Source organism: Trichechus manatus, unplaced genomic scaffold (assembly GCF_000243295.1).
Source record: "Trichechus manatus latirostris isolate Lorelei unplaced genomic scaffold, TriManLat1.0 scaffold00108, whole genome shotgun sequence".
NCBI classification, from domain to species: Eukaryota; Metazoa; Chordata; class Mammalia; order Sirenia; family Trichechidae; genus Trichechus; species Trichechus manatus.
Window position 1 is genome coordinate 2,102,187 of NW_004444044.1, and position 17,812 is coordinate 2,119,998.

General features: G+C 38.0%; 1 protein-coding gene across 1 annotated transcript in view; it reads left to right on the forward strand.

The window, feature by feature from the left end:
- Positions 1–17,812, forward strand: part of ADAMTS3 (ADAM metallopeptidase with thrombospondin type 1 motif 3) — a 365,634-nt gene that overhangs the window by 23,025 nt on the left and 324,797 nt on the right. The gene's annotated exons all lie outside the window — the stretch shown is intronic.

Below are 17,812 nucleotides of genomic sequence, written 5' to 3' on the forward strand. Positions count from 1 at the left end.
ATAAGCCCTTAGCAGAGGAGAAGTGAGAAATTTAAATTGATGAGAATATGAAGACATTTTGCTAATTTGCTGATGGCTAAGTCTTTTTTGTTTCTTTAACTTACTATGTAGGGATTAAAGCTTGACCTTCTATTCTTCTGGCCTTTCCTTAGGAAGGCAAGCAGGATACCCAGATAACATTGACTCCTGAGGATTAACCTGATGGGATATAAAGCCCTGGGAGACTCTGGGATTATAATCAAATCCAAGTTGTCCAGGTAGAAAGTACCAAAAATTCCGACTCATAGCGACACTATAGGACAGAGTAGAACTGCTCCCATAGGGTTTCCAAGGAGCGGCTGGTAGATTGGAACTGCCAACCTTTTGGTTAGCAGTTGAGCTCTTAACCACTGTGCCACCAGGGTAGAAAGTACAGCTACTAAAATACTGATGGGAAAATCCCTGCCCAACAAACATGTAGTTAACTCATGATATGGAAGAGAATGCCATTGAAGCCCTACCTGGATGGGAAATTTAACATTTTTTTATTTGGTTAATTTTAGATTGGTATAGGAGGGAATCCAGTGATCTGATTTCTACATGCCTCATTTGAAGCAGTTGCCCATAGGGAGTTGCCACAGGTATTTATTGTTCACCAAGGTTGGAGGGTTTATAGCAAGGGTCTCTCTCTAGTGAAATTCCTTACCCCTTTTTTCTCTAATGCTACATTGTAGGACGCTATATGATTCTGAAACTGGCAGAACACCCAGACAGAATTAATTTGTGTTTATAGAATGCTGTAAACCAGTGCTACTCAAAGCATGGCCCACAGACCCAGGTTTGTGACAAGATAAATACAGAAAGTGAGACTAAGCATTTAGAAACTTTTAGAACAGTTTGACAGAGTAGTTGTGTGTGTGCTGGCTTTTGTGAAAAAAAAAGAAAAATGGGGTTAGTATTTTATGTGTCTTTGTTTTTAATTTAGTTTTTCATTTCATTTTACAAAAACATTAGTCTGGGAAAGATTGGGGGAGAAAGAAGCTGTTTCTTTACCACAGATAATGTGAGAAGCAAGCAGTGATACTTAGCTGATTTTACCCACTCTAGACATCAGAAACTTAGCTAACATAGTCAGATAAAAAAACCAAACCAAACCTCGTGCTGTCAAGTTGATTCCGACTCATAACGACCCTATAGGACAGAGTAGAACTGCCTGATAGGGGTTCCCAAGGAGCGCCTGGTGGATTTGGACTGACTGCCGACCTTTTGGTTAACAGCTGTAGCTTTTAACCACTACGCCAGCAGGGTTTCCAAAAGTAGTCAGATAGTCTACCTATTCCAGGTAACTATATGAAATGATTGCAGGAGAGGTACTTGAACATAGGCATTAATGAAAAGGACAGAAGAATATCTTGGGTAACACTTGCAGAGTCATAGTCTAGAATGAGAGCTAGACATGATAAGCATAATAACTAAAATATTATTCAGTTATTATTTCAGGGTTTCCAAAATCAGTATCAAGCTCAGAATTCTGCACAAAGAAATTGACAATGGTTCTTACTCATTGTGGCCAAGAACAGTATTTATTACTGTCTAGCTTTGACCCCTTCCTCTTCTTTGCCACGATTATCACTTATGTTGTTGCTATTTGCTGTGGAGTTGGCTCCGACTCATGGCAACCCTATGTATAACAGAACTAACTGTTGCCTGGTCTGGCACCATCTTCACGGTTGTTAGTAATCAGACAGTGTTCTTTTGTAATCCATAGGATATTCACTGGCTAGTTTTCATAAGTAGATTGCCAGGCCTTTCTTCCTAGTCTGTCTTAGTCTGGAAGCTCCATTAAAACTTGTACACCATGGGTGACCCTGCTGGTATTTGAAATAATGGTGGCATAGCTTCCAGCATTATAGCAACATGCAAGCCACCACAATAGGGCAAACTGACAAATGGGTGGTGACTGCTTTATTCTTGCTTTGGTATGCCCTCCCTATAGATAAGAATTATTGACATATCCTGTCATAGAATTGCCCCTGCTTTGTGACAGCAGCTGATCCAGAGCAAAGCCCTGTCTCTTTAGACCCCTCCCCCAAATTATTCAACCAAAGTCCAAGTCTTATATTAGGGTCTTTCAAATACTGTGTTACTGTGATGTCCCACCGTTCTCTCTGGGGTGCCTTCTCCCTTCTTGCAATGAGTAATGAACCAACTTGTCAACTACAGGTGTGTTCCTGGTAGTCGTTGACTGGAGGGCATTGACATGCTGTACCGCTGTTTCTGTATCTCTGAAATGGGAGCCTAGTGGTTGAGAGCCAGTATAATGACAGGCATTTCACACACTTCTTAGTGGTAAGACACTTGTAGCTTAAAATCCCAGCTGAACTTGTATTTCTTTGCTATGCAGAGCATTTCCTCTGTAAATCTCACCTGCTTGTAGTGGAGGCTCCCGATCATAACTGCATATCCAGTTTGTGCCCACAAATTTGTAGTCTACAAATTTGCCAAAATATAAGATTGTTTAGGTTAGTAGGCTCTACATCATGTGTATCATAAAATAAAGAAGCTGGGCTTTTCTAGACTTGCTAGAACAGTATTACTTTGTTAACTTCCTTGACTTGTTATTGGAGGGAACTGATTGGGAGGGCAAGAACTGATGAGAATTAACTGCTGAGATGGAGCTTTGGCTAATGGCTTTCCTGGGTTAACCAGCTTAGTGATTTCCTTGTGGGCTGATTTGAAGGTCAAGGGTTTTTGTTTTGGGGTTTTTTTTGGACAGATGTTCAACTTTTTTTTAAGTTTTGGAATTCTTCCTTCAGATGCACTCACTGGGCATTGATGGTTCAGTGGTAGAATTCTCAACTTCCACATGGGAGACCCGAGTTCGGTTTCCAGCCAGTGCACCTCCTGCACAGCCACCAACATTCTGTCAGTGGAGTGTTACATGTTGCTGTGATGCTGAACAGGTTTCAGCAGAGTTCTCAGACTAAGACAGACTGATAAAAAAGGCCTGGTGTTCTACTTCCCAAAAATCAGCCAATGAAAACTCTATAGCTCACAACAGCCCGATCTCAATTTATCATGGTGATGGAACAGGACTGAGTAGCGTTTAGTTCTGTTGTGCATGGGGTCACCATGATTCCTGGGCAACTCAATGGCAGCTAACAACAACATCATCTACTAAACTAATATGTTAAGTAGATGAACTAAGAAAAGGTCTGATTAAAATACAAATGGGGGATGCTCTTCCTCCTAGTTTCTATTCCCCCTCTCCTGCCCTCACTCTAGCCCCTTGTTAGGCATCTAACAGAGATCTGCAGTTAGGGCAGGGATTAGTTACCAGGGTTCTTAGAAGCTTAAAGTTAACAATTTGGGAACCAAAAATAGAACCTGCTTTCTAAAGTATCTAATAGCCACATCCAGTTAATATCAGAGGCATTTATGTCCTTGCCAGACTTTGTCCAGGACCAAATGAAGTCTTTGTGGGCAGTAGCAAGCTTATAAAGAAAGCTTACCCTAGCTCTCTGCCTTAAGACTTTGCTTTGGGATTTGGTCCCTTTGAAAACATACTATTGTCATGCCTGTTTCAGTAAGTCTAGATGCAAGAACACTTAAAAAAAAAAAAGTCTACTTAGAAAAGTATTATGAGCCAATGTGCCTATGATTGAGAACATTTGACCAGTGATTGTAAATACTGTTCAATTTCATAAATGAGATGTTTGATACTAAAAATTGGTATAAGCCTGTAGCTATTTATAGTGGATTTAGAAAAGAAAGTTTTCAAAGACTGATCTTTAGATGTTGATATTTGAGCATCTGCTTTTAGGAGCAGAACCTGATCTCTAAAGACCTGTCACCTCCCACTTTTTTCTTCCATTCTGTTTTATTGGTGGGACAGAGGGGATATCTGTGTTCTCACGGTTAACATTCTGATTTAAGAGACTTTAGAATGTGCTTCTCCCAGTCATGTCAGAAATATTATGCTTTCCTGAGGAACAAAGGGCTGTAACTGTTCATCTCCAGGCAGCTACACCAGACTTTTAGCAATGCAGGATTAAAAGAAGCTCAAATCCCGCCCCCCACCCCACCCCACCCCATATTCTTTAGTTTCCAGAGGTAGAAGGAAAAAAGGCAACAGGCATTGGCCTCTTTCAAAATGAAAAATGGGTAAGAGCCTTCCAATTAGTCTGGGAGAGCCAGTGCTGTGGCAAGCTTCATTGCTCCTTACCTGAGGCTTGGTCAAGCAGTGGCCTTACAGGAGCTGGAAGTAAGTAACCTAGTTGTGTGTACCTTCCTGTGCCAGGCCTGGGCTGTTGGCTACATTTCCCACCTGCCTCCTTTGCAAAGAAGTAGGGAGCTGGTTTGGGCTTACTCAGGGTGATGAGGGAAGTTTTGGCATAGTTCTTGATCATCTTCCCCTCTCTTACGTGATTTGCATATTACTAGAATCATACATACGTCAAGACTTTTCCAAATTTTCCAGCTATATTTCTCTTGTGTCATTTCCTTTATCTTATATAAAGAATATCTAAGGATATAAGTTTGGAATAAAGTAGGAAATGAGAAAACAAGTAAAAAGCTTTTATGAATTTTAAGGTATTTCTTTATATTAGTTATTTAGTAGTTAATCTAAATTATTTATGTTTATTTATGAGTACTACCTCTCTAAACCAAAAAACCAAACCCGTTGCCCTCAAGTTGATTCTAACTTATAGCGACCCTATAGGACAGAGTAGAACTGCCCCACAGGGTTTCCAAGGAGCAGCTGGTGGTTGTGAACTGCCAACCTTTTGGTTAGCATCCAAGCCCTTAACCACTGTGCCACCAGGGCTCCAATATATGTAAAAGTATAACTAAAAATATAAGACAGGATGTTTTACGTACTAGATGACTGGAAGAGATGAGATACAAAAGCTTAGATGATGGAAAGATTATCTTCACATAGAAGGCTTCATGGAAGAGGCAATATTTGTAATACCATAAAGTTGAAAGATAAACATTGATGTTAAAGTAATCAAGGTTGATGGAAGGGGATGGGATAGATAGGAAAACCTGAGCCTCTGAGGAAGGTAGGAGAGTTGTGGGGATGTCCACACATGATGACCATTTGAATGGGCAAAGAATGAGGTAAGTTGATTTCATGAGCTTTGTCACATCTATAACGGATACACATGAATATAGGAACAACTGTAATATAAGAGAAAAAGTATGACAGAAAATGGAGGGTAAATCCTAGAGATGTATTTTGAGGCTGAATTCAGTGAATATCTAGTTAATATTGATGGGGTTGCACAGGCATTCAGGATAAGAGCAGGCAAGGATTCCTGTTCTTTAATTATGTTGCTTTTCTTCATAGAAAATTTTCTCTGAAGTCATGAGGAATTTTTTCCCCTAGGGTTTAGATGTTTTCCCCAGTAACAGTTTTGCTAGAGTTTTTTTTCTGAAATTTTATCTGACAGAATTATGAAATTTGATTTTGAAAAATATGAATTCTAAGGATTATCTAAGTCCCTCACCTTTCAAGTCTGATCAATTAAACACCCTCAGTTCAGTAAACCTCTTTCTATAATTTCTTCCATCTTTGGCATGTTTTCCTCACTTTTTTGCTATATTTACAATATGTTGATAATCCTTACTTCTTTCCAGTCTCCATGGAACACTCCTAATTTTTTTTAGTGATTTTAGTTTACAGTACACTGTTATGAAGTAAGTAAAAAAGTAGAGCATAAAAAATAGTTAAATCAGCTTAACATAACTCTCAAAAAATAAAACAAAAATAATCATCAATAAATGAGTAGATTTTGATATTAAATCTCAATTTATTTTTTAATTTATAGTATCTATACTATATTGCTACATGTATATGTGTGTTATATATATGGAAAATCATAGAAAAGACAGAGAAAATCAGTGCTTAATTAAATACTTTGATTCAGAGACCAGTGGCAGAATTTATTGTTAGCTTACAGAGTTGGCAACAGAGCTGGATTGGCACACAGGTCTGTTGACAACAAAGTCCATGGTTGTTCTATTATACTAAGCCGTGTAAGTCCTACAATGTGAGTTGTTGACAGGATAGCCATGATATGAATTAATTTGTATGTTTCAACACTGTTAGAAAAGTGGAGAGCAATTAGTCCAAACTATAATTGAAAAGGGAAATTTTGTCTCATGCTTGTCAATCTACAATAGTAAAATTGCAAAAAAAAAAAAAAAAAATGAGGATACAAAAATAAATTGTACTTTTTATTAAGGTTTAAGGTTGGCAGACTGAATGAATTCCCTACCCCTAAAGCAAGGAATTTCACATGCGGGTTTTTTTTTTTTTTTTTTTTGAATGCTTATTTTCAAAGGAGTTGACTCATTTTCGAGCAATTCTAGAGTACTACTAAACGTGTCAAGAGATTATCATTAATCCTATTATGGTTTGATTGCCAATCCTAAATAGGTTATTGATAAATAAGTTCAAATCTTCCATAATTATAACAAATTTCTGAAAATTCTAGTTTATTGATTAAAGAAACAGGGATCTGTAATTGTACTGAGTGAGATCTAACTTCAGAGTCAATAATATTAAATAAAAAAAAGATAGTACATTATATAGCCTATATATCACTATCTAGATTGTTATAGGTTACTTTTATAAAATGTTTAGAAGATGTTAAACTTGGAGTTTTACAGTGAGAATGATCAGTAGACACTACTGAGAACTGATAGTGGCCAAACTAATCACAGTTATGATACTTCAGAAGAGTTCAATTTAGAGAATTTTAAGTACCAATGATTAGGAGAGCCAAGCATTTTGTAAAATTATTGAGAGAAATTTCTCATATCAAGAGTAGGTATGGTGTTGGTTTAGAATCAGGCAAATCTGGATCCTGATTCCAGTTCCACCACCTACCGGCTTTGTGAATTTGAACAAGTTATTTAACCTTTCTGAGGTATCTTTCCTTTTAATAAAATGAGAAAAGTAACGCTAGTCAGGTCAAGGCCTCACAGAGAATGTTAATGCATCTTTTACACAGCCTGGCTCTTAGCAACTCAGTGATTGTTACTGTAGTCCCTTTCCTTCTTTTTCCATTTATAAAAATTTTTCCTTAGTATTTTGTGATTAGTAATAATAATGATTAAGTTTCAAATTAAGAAGTACAATAGTTACCCAACTCATCCTCTGAATTAACTTGTAGAAAATACAGTCTTCCATGAAGTGAATACCTTGGTGAAAATTTTGTAATTTAGCATCCCTTTGCCCACCTGACACAGGGCTCCCTTAACATCATCTTCTCCGAAGGCTACTGACCTGAAGACTTCCAAGGATGGAGAACTTAACTATATTCCATTTTGTTTTTTATATAGCTCTGCCACATAGAAAGTTCTTCCTTAGGCTCTCCTTGGATATATGAAGTGAGAATATCTTGTTCCACTTATTAGATTCTTCAGAGTTGATGAAGATATAGTAACCATGAACTACCTCTTCTTATTGTAATCACAGGACTCGGGTTTTATGCAGTGGGTTCTTAAGTCATTCAGCGCACCACATAGCAAATTATCTCTGCTCTTGGAAACATTTCCCTTCAGTGGTGTGATGTACATACATGGAATGGAGAATTAACCAGGCATACATCAAAATCTTAACACTCCTCTCAGTCTTCTAGATATGTATTGCTATCAAAGTCTTTCCAACTTAGTTCATTTCATATCTCTTTTCTTAGGTGATGGTAGTTAACATGCTGTCTTATATCAATTTTTGTTGTTGTTGTTATTGTTTGTCTTTCAGTTTAAAGTCTTCCATGAAAAAAAGCAATTAGGAAGTGGTGTGCCTGCTCTTCCTCTCTGTGGAGGCAACTGAGGGAGAGGGAAATAAAGGTGGCATGGTGGGTGCCTAGCTGCAACCACTGAAGATGCATTTTTAAACCTGAATGGCATTATTAAACTAAACTTTTGGTGTGTTGGTGAATTTGGTTAGCCAATAGGACTTTCCAACCACAATGTAAAATGTAGGAGATTTCTGGAAGGTCTACTATCTAGTGATATCACTAAAAGTGCAAGATATTTATAGATTCAGAGGACTGTGTTATTAGATGCTGGGGTATCATATGAACATAGTGGAACCCTGTCTTAAAGTAGATCCCTGAGCAGGTAAAACTGGAGAGAAAATGAAGAATAGCACTCAATGTGAGATTCTGCAAATGTGAGCAACCCAAACACAGTGGGAAACATTTTATTTAGCATTATCTGTGAAACAAGATGCTTTCTACATAGTGATTGGAATCTTGGGGTAATACTTCCTTTGGGCTTGCAGGATACTTGATCTTGCTTAGAGGGTGCCAATATTTCATACTTTCCTGCTTGGCTTCATGTACTTAGTCATTTTTGCATACCTGGCTCTGAGGATGGTATTAACTGGCTGCCAGGACAAGAAAGCAGACCAAGCATAGTGATGTAGGTCTAGATAAAATTAAGTCACCGTGAGATCTCTGTCTTTATTTGGTCAGCTGTACCTTGGCACCTGCTCTGGCTTCAACTATGGCACCACATCTCGACTTAGCATTTAGTGATGAGGGTAAACTCTGGGCCTTGTTGGTCCTCGACCCTAACTATTGGTCTAAAATTTTCAGGAAGGGGCCTCTTTTTATATGCTGTCCTTGGAAAAAAATAGAAAGATGTTGATTTATGAGAATTTTTTTAAAAATTTAAGCTGTATTCATGGAAACATCTTATTATTCTTTCTCAAACATAGAAACTAGCTTGAATTAGATTAGTGATTTCTTTTTGTTGGACCTTATCTTTTGAAATGTATTGTAAGTAAAAGAAAAAAATGGACTTATTAAGTAATGAATTATTATTCCTACTTTTTAATTTTAATTTTGCAGCCATCAAGCTTATTTATTTGAGATATTTTTCATGATCTCATTTTCTTATTAATGCTTTCCTTTTCTGTTAAGTTTGCATATTATAAGGGCTAAATTTAATTCTAGGTTTATTATGCAGAAGATATAATAAGTATGAAAGTCTAATAATTTCCTTTAGAGAACTCATTTTTAAGTTCACAAACATATTTGTCTTTGTTTCAGGAAGCAGTCCACTCTCATTTTTTATTTAGTTCATTTTCATATTTGGAACTCTTTTTCTGTTTCAACCAAGTGAAAACAAAGTGTTCCCACAATTTCTTTTTATACCTGTTATATATAGTAATAAGCCCTTAGAGCAGAATGTATTTGCGATGGGTTATGCCTTAAAACAAAATAAACAGGAGGCGGGACCAAGATGGCGGAGTAGTCAGATGCTTCCTATGGTCCCTCTTACAACAAAGACCCGAAAAAAACAAGTGAATCAATTATATATGGCAGTCTAGGAGCCCTGAGCATCAAAGGCAAAGTTGAGTGGCAGGGGGAGGGAGAGATGGTTCAGCAGCAGCGAGAAGTTTCCAGACCTGACCCAGCAGGAGCCAGCGCCCTTCGGGCTGATTGGCTTGCGTGCATGGTGAGGCAAGCAGTGTGGTGCTTGGGGATTGTTTTCACATTGGGAGAGACTCAGCAGCAGAGAGTCTATTTGAGTGTCCAGAGCAACTGAGAAGCAGTGCTTGATTGGTGAAAGATAAGTGCTTGGGTCTGGCCTACCATGCGGATCAAAAAACACTCCTTTTGGGGAAAACTTCTCTCCCATTTACCTCTTCCCTCCCCGCTCTGCACCAAGTCCCAGGCCTGCTTCAGCGATTGCCAAGTCCACTGGGCCAGAAGTAGAACCCATCACATGCCCTGAGCCATTCTCCTAGCCTTGGAAAGGGAACAAATTAACAAACAGGGAGAAAATAATCTGCTGGATCTCCTAAGCCAGGAATTCAGGGTAGGCACAGCTCCTTTGCCTAGGCACAGGCATAAGGGGTCCACAGACTTTGAATGCCTTTCACCCCTAAGAGACCTGTGTGGGCCCATTTCAACAGCGTAGGCCCTTATTACCACAGTACAACAGGGTATATACCTGAAGTCTAACTTCAACTATTTCAGCTATATGGTGAAGTGGCAGGTTCGTGACATTTGACACTGCTCTGCCCGTTAAGCAGGGATCTCACCCACCTACATCAGGGGCCTAACTGGTGGCTCCACCCATGCCACCTAGCCACCCGCGACAGAGGTCCAAGAATAAGTGGTGCCTCCCAGTTCTTACAGCCAACAGCATTGGGTGCTCATAGTTCAGCTGCAAAACCAACCCACCTATGCACTCGAGGGAACAGGGACACGCTTTCCTCTCAGACACTCAGGGGCAGCCGTCAACCCCTGCATTGCTCAGAGCATGACCTGCTACTGAAGCCAGATACCTGTGCCTACACCAATCACCCATGCCAATCTAGGACTGTAGGTGAGAGCCAACACCACACACTTGGTGACCAACTACGTGGACACCTGCGCTGAATTCATACAAGAAAAGTAAATGGAATCCTGAGCTCACATACCTAGTAACAGCTCTGACCACCTGTTGAAAGGACCTTAGAGCTTCAAAGGCACCAGTAATCAAACTAGCTCACACGAGCAGCCTATTTAAGCATATCAAAACAAAACAAAACAAGAAGCTAGGACAAAGTAAGCAAACGTAAAATAAATAAATATAATAACTTATTGATAGCTTGGAGACAACAGGCAATATCAAACCACTTAAAGAGGCAGATGATGATGGCTTCAGCGAGCTCCTAAAATAAAGAACCGAACAATTTTCTGGAGGAAGAGAATTTCTTGGAATTACTGGAGGTAGAATACAGAAGATTAATATACAGAACTCTCCAAGAGATCAGGAAGGAGATCAGGCAAATGCAGACAAACTAAAGAACACACAAACAAAGCAATAGAGGATCTTAAAAAGGTTATTCAAGAGCATAATGACTAATAGGCTGCAAGAATTCATAGACAGCAATCAGAAATCCAGAAGATTAACAATAAAATTTCAGAATTAGACAACTCAGTAGACAGTCATAGAAGCAGAGTTGAGGCAATAGAAATCAGAATTAGTGAGATTGAAGATAAAGCAATCAACACCAACTTATTTGAGAAAAAATCAGATAAAAGAATTAAAAAAATGAAGAAACCCTAAGAATTATGCGGGACTCTATCAAGAGGAGTAACTTACGAGTGATTGGAATACCAGAACAGGGGGTGATAACAGAAAATACAGAGAGAATTGTTGAAGATTTGTTGGCAGAAAACTTCCCTGATATCATGAAAGATGAGAAGATATCCAAGATGCTCATTGAACCACACATAAGGTAGATCCCAAAAGCAAGTCACCAAGACGTATTATACTCAAACTTGCCAAAACCAAAGATAAAGAGAGAATTTTAAGAGCGGCTAGGGATAAACGAAAAGTCGTCTACAAAGGAGAGTCAATAAGACTAAGCTCGGACTACTCAGCAGAAACTATGCAAGCAAGAAGGCAATGGGATGACATATATAAAGCCTTGAAGGAAAAAATTGCCAGCCAAGAATTATATATCCAGCAAAACTGCCTCTCAAGTATGATGACAAAATTAGGGCATTTCCAGATAAACAGAAATTTACGGAATTTGCAAAAACCAAACCAAAATTACAAGAAATACTAAAGGGAGTCCTCCAGTTAGAAAATCGATAACATCAGATAACAGCCCAAGACTAGAACACAGGACAGAACAACCAGATATAAACTCAGATAGGGAAGTCACAAAAATAAATAAAAGCCAAGACATTGAAAATAGAGAAACAGAGATGTCCATATGTAAAAGATGACATTAAAACAAAAAACAGGGACTAAAAAATGCAGTTATACATTTTTCATATGTAGAGCAAGTCAAGGTGATATAAAGAAATAAAGACTGGTTTAAGCTTAGAAAAATAGGGGTAAATATTAAGGTAATCACAAAGGAAACTAACAACCCTACACATAAAAATAAAAAACAAGAAAAATAGAAAGACTCAGCAAATACAAAATCAACAACAATGAAGAAGATGAAAAGAAAATAAAAAATGACTCAGCACAGAAAATTAAGTGGAACAAAGAAATTGTCAACAACACACAAAAAAAGAGACAAAATGACAGCAGCAAACTCATACCTATCAATAATTACACTGAATGTAACTGGACTAAATGCACCAATAAAGAGACAGAGAGTGGCAGAATGGATTAAAAAACATGATCTGTCTATATGCTGCCTACAAGAGACACACCTTAGACTTAAAGACACAAACAAACTAAAACTCAAAGGAAGGAAAAAAATATATCAAGCAAACAACATTCAAAAAAGAGCAGAAATGGTAATATTAATCTCTGACAAAATAGACTTTAAAATCCACCACAAAGGAAAAAGAAGGACACTATATAATGACTAAAGGGTCAGTACACCAGGGGGACATAACTATAATAAATATTTATGCACTCAATGACAGGGCTCCAAAATACATAAAACAAACTCTAACAACATTGAAAAGAGAGAGAGACAGTTCCACAATAATAGTAGGGACTTCAACACACCACTTTTGGTGAAGGACAGAACATCCAGAAAGAAGCTGAATAAAGAAGACCTAAATGCTACAGTCAACCAACTGGATCTCATGGACATATACTGAAAACTCCACCCAACAGCAGCCAAGTATACTTTCTTTTCCAATGCACATGGAACATTCTCCAGAATAGACCACATATTAGGCCATAAAGCAAGCCTTAACGAATCCAAAGCATTGAAATATTACAAAGCATCTTTTCTTAAAGCCATAAAAGTAAAAATCAATAACAGAAAAAGCAAGGAAAAAAATCAAACACATGGAAACTGAACAACACCTTGCTCAAAAACTACTGGGTTATAGAAGAAATTAAGGATGGAATAAAGAAATTCATAGAATCAAACGAGAATGAAAATACATCCAACCAGAAAGTTAGGGACACAGCAAAAGCAGTGCTCAGAGGTCAGTTTATAGCAATAAATGCACACATCCAAAAAAGAAGAAAGGGCCAAAATCAAAACATTAACCCTACAACACAAACAAGTAGAAAGAGAGCAGCAAAAGAAGCCCTCAGGCACCAGAAGAAAGGAAATAATAAGAATTAGAGCAGAATTAAATGAAATAGAGAATAGAAAAACAATTGAAAGAGTTAATAAGACCAAAAGCTGGTTCTTAGAAAAGAGTAACAAAATTGATAAACCATTGGCCAAACTCACAAAAGAAAAACAGGAGAGGAAGCAAATAACCCACATAAGAAATGAGATGGGTGATATCACAACAGACCCAACTGAAATTAAAAGAATCATAACAGAATACTATGAAAAATTGTACTCTAACAAATTTGAAAACCTAGAGGAAATGGACAAATTTCTAGAAACTCACTACCTACCTAAACTAACACAAACAGAGTTAGAACAACTAAACAAATGTAAAACAAAAGAAGAGATTGAAAAAGTAATTTAAAAACTCACAACAAAAAAACCCCTGGTCCAGATGGTTTCACTGGAGAACTCTACCAAACTTTCAGAGAAGAGTTAACACCACTACTACTAAAGGTATTTCAGAGCATAGAAAATGATGGAATACTCCCAACTCATTCTATGGAGCCAGCATAACCCTGATACCATCACCAGGTAAAGACACCACAAAAAAAGAAAATTACAGACCAGTATCCCTCATGAACATTGACGCAAAAATCCTCAACAAAATTCTAGCCAATAGAATTCAGCCACATATAAAAAAAATAATTCACCATGATCAAGTGGGATTTATACCAGGTATGCAAGGATGGTTCAACACAGGCACATTAATAAAACACAACATCACATTAATAAAACAAAAGATAAGAACCACATTATTTTATTAATTGATGCAGAAAAGACGTTTGACAAAGTCTAACACCCATTCATGATAAAAACTCTTAGCAAAAATGGAATAGAAAGGAAATTCCTCAACATAAGTAAGGGCATTTATACAAAGCCAACAGCCAACATCATCCTAAATGGAGAGAGTTTGAAAGCATTCCCTTTGAGAATGGGAAGCAGACAAGGATTCACTTTATTACCACTCTTATTCAACATTGTGCTGGAGGTCCTAGCCAGAGTAATTAGGCTATAAAAAGAAGTAAAGGGCATCCAAATTGGTAAGGAAGAAGTAAAAGTATTTCTGTTTGCAGATGATATGGTTTATACACAGAAAACCTCCAAAGAATCCACAAGAAAACTACTGGAACTAATAGAAGAGTTCAGCAAAGTATCAGGATACAAGATAAACATACAAAAATCAGTTGGATTCCTCTTCACCAACAAAGATAACTTCCAAGAGTAAATCACCAAATCAATACCATTTACAATAGCCACCAAGAAGTTAAAATACTTAGGCATAAATCTAACCAGAGACGTAAAAGACCTATACAATGAAAACTATAAGACACTACCGCAAGAAACCAAAAAAGACCTGCATATGTAGAAAAAGATAACTTGCTCATGGATAGGTAGACTCAACATTGTGAAAATGTCAGTTCTACCCAAAGCAATCTACAGATACAATGCAATCCCAATTCAAATCTCAACAACATTTTTTTAATAAGATGGACAAACAAATCACCAACTTCATATGGAAAGGGAAGAGGCCCCAAATAAGTAAGGCATTACTCAAGAAGAAGAACAAAGTGGGAGGCCTCATACAACCTGATTTTAGAATCTATTGGACTGCCACAGTAGTCAAAACAGCCTGGTACTGGTACAACAACAGATACATAGACCAATGGAATAGAATTGAGAATCCAGACATGAACTCATCCACTTATGAGCAGCTAATATTTGACAAAGGCCCTAACTCCGTTAATTGGGGAAAAGACGGTCTCTTTAACAAACGGTGCTGGCATAACTGCATATCCATTTGCAAAAAACTGAAATAAGACCCATAGCTCACACCATGCACAAAAACTAACTCAAAATGGATCAAAGACCTGAATATAAAATCTAAAACAGTAAAGATCATGGAAGAAAAAGTAGGGACAACGCTAGGAGCCCTAATACATGGCATAAACAGAATATGAACCATAAGTAACAATGCACAAACACCAGAAGAGAAACTAGATAACAGGGAGCTCACAAAAATTAAACACTTATGCTCATCAAAAACTTCACCAAAAGACAATCTACAGACTGGGAAAAAAATTTTTGGCTACAACAAATCCGATCAGCGTCTCATCTCTAAAATCTACAAAATATGCAAAACTTCCACAACAAAAAGACAAATAACCCAAGTAAAAAATGGACAAAGGATATGAACAGGCACTTTGCCAATGAAGACATTCAGACAGCTAACAGACACTTGAAGAAATGCTCATGATCATTAGCCATTAGAGAAATGCAAATCAAAACTAAAATGAGATACCATCTCACCCCAACAAGGCTAGCATTAATCCAAAAAACACAAAATAATAAATGTTGGAGAGGTTGTGGAGAGACTGGAACACTTGTACACTGTTGGTGGAAATGTAAAATGGTACAACCACTTTTGAAATCGATTTGGCTTTTCCTCAAAAAGCTAGAAATAGAAGTACCATATGATCTGGCAATCTCCCTCCTTGGAATATATCCTAGAGAAATAAGAGACATCAGACAAATAGATATATGCACACCCATGTTCATTGAAGCACTGTTCATGATACCAAAAAGATGGAAACAACCTAGGTGCCCATCAACAGACGAATGGATAAACAAATTATGGTATATTCGCACAGTGGAATACTATGAAACAATAAAGAACAATGATGAATCCGTGAAACATAACATGAAGGAATCTGGAAGGCATTATGCTGAGTGAATTTTGTCAGCCACCAAAGGACAAATATTGTATAAGACCACTATTATAAGAACTCAACAAAAGGTTTAAACACAGAAGAAAACATTCTTTGATGGTTATGAGGGTGAAGAGGGAGGGAAAGTGGTATTCACTAGCTAGATTGTAGACAAGAATTATCTTAGGTGAAGGGAAGGACAACACACTACAGTGGAAGTCAGCACAACTGGACTAAACCAAAGCTAAGAAGTTTCCTGAATACAACCAAACACTTTGAGGGACAGAGTAGCAGGGGTGGAGGTCTGGAGACCATGCTTTTGGGGACTTATAAGTCAATTGGTGTAACAAAGTTTGTTAAGAAAATGTTCTGCATCCCATTTTGGTGAGAGGTATCTGGGGTCTTAAAAGCTGGCGAGTGGCCATCTAACATGTATCAATTGGTCCGAACCCACCTGGAGCAAAGGAGAATGAAGAACACCAAAGACACAAGGAAAGAATTAGCCCAAGAAACAGAAAAGGTCACATAAACCAGAGACTTCATCAGCCTGAGACCAGAAGATCTATATGGTGCCCAGCTACCACCAATGACTTCCCTGACAGGGAACACAACAGAGAGTCCCTGATGGAGCCGCAGAAAAGTGGGGTGCAGAACTCAAATTCTAGTAAAAAGTCGAGACTTAATGGTTTGAGATTGGAGGGACCCCAGAAGGCACGGCCCCTGGACTCTCTGTTCACCCAAAACTAAAACCATCCCTGAGGCCAACTCTTCAGACAATTAGACTGGACTGTGGGATACAAAATGATATTTGTGAAGAGTGTGCTTTTTAGCTCAAATAGATACATGAGACTAAATAGGCAGCTCCTGTCTACAGGTGAGATGAGAAGGCAGAGAAGATCAGGAGCTGGTTGAATGGACACAGGAAATCCAGGGTGGAAAGGAGGAGTGTGCTGTCATAGGATAGGGAGAGCAACTAGGGTCACATAACAATGTATGTATAGATTTTTGTATGAGAGACTAACTTGAATTGTAAACTTTCACTTAAAGCACAATTTAAAAAAAAAACAGTAAATTCTATTAATTTTTTTGAACATTTTATTGTACTTTAAGTGAAATTTACAGAGAAAATTACTTTCTTATTCAATAATTTATACACAAAGTGTTTCCTGACATTGATTGCAATTCTCACAATGTGTCAGCATTCTCTCCTTTTCCACCCCGGATTCCCTAACTACATTGGTCCGGTTTTCCTGCACCTTCCTGCCTTCTCATCTTTACTTTTGGGCAAGTGTTGCCCATTTAGTCTCGTACACTTGGCTGTTCTAAGGAGCACATTCCTCACGGGTATTATTGTTTGTTTTTATAGACTTGTCTAATATTTGGCTGAAAGGTGAAGTTTGAGAGTGGCTTCAGTTCTGAGTTAGAAGGATGTCTAGGGGCCAGAGTCTTGGAGCTTCCTCCAGTCTCTGTTAGACCAGTATGTCTGTTATTTTTTGTGAATTTGAATTTATTTCTATATTTTTCTGCTACTCTGTCCGGGACCCTCTATAGTGATCCAGTCAGAGTGGTCTTTGGGTTCCTACTTTTTAATAACCAAAAACATACAAAATTATTGGTCAGAGTTCCCAGTGAGCACAAATTACTCTCCATTTTTACACTGGTTGATTATCTTTTCCAATAAAAGAGATTTAATCATCCATTTGTTGGTGCTGTTGTCAGGTGCAGTCAAGTTGATTCTGATTCATAGCAACTGTAATGGTTAAGGTTATGTGTCACCTTGGCTGGGCCATGATTGTGCGTGGTTTGGGAGTTATGATGTAGTTTGGCAGCTGCGTAATGATGTAATTTGGCAGTTATATAATGATGCAGTCAACTCCAGGATGACATCTGCTATGAGCAGCCCATCAGTTGAAAGTAAGTTTCCTTGGGAATGTGGCCTGCCTCCAGTAGTAAATAGGTGTTCCAGCAAGGCTTTCGCTCTGGATCCTGCATCCGGCTCGTCATCATCTGACCTCTGGTTCTTAGGACTTGAGCTAGCAGCTTACTTGCCGATCTTGGGATTTGT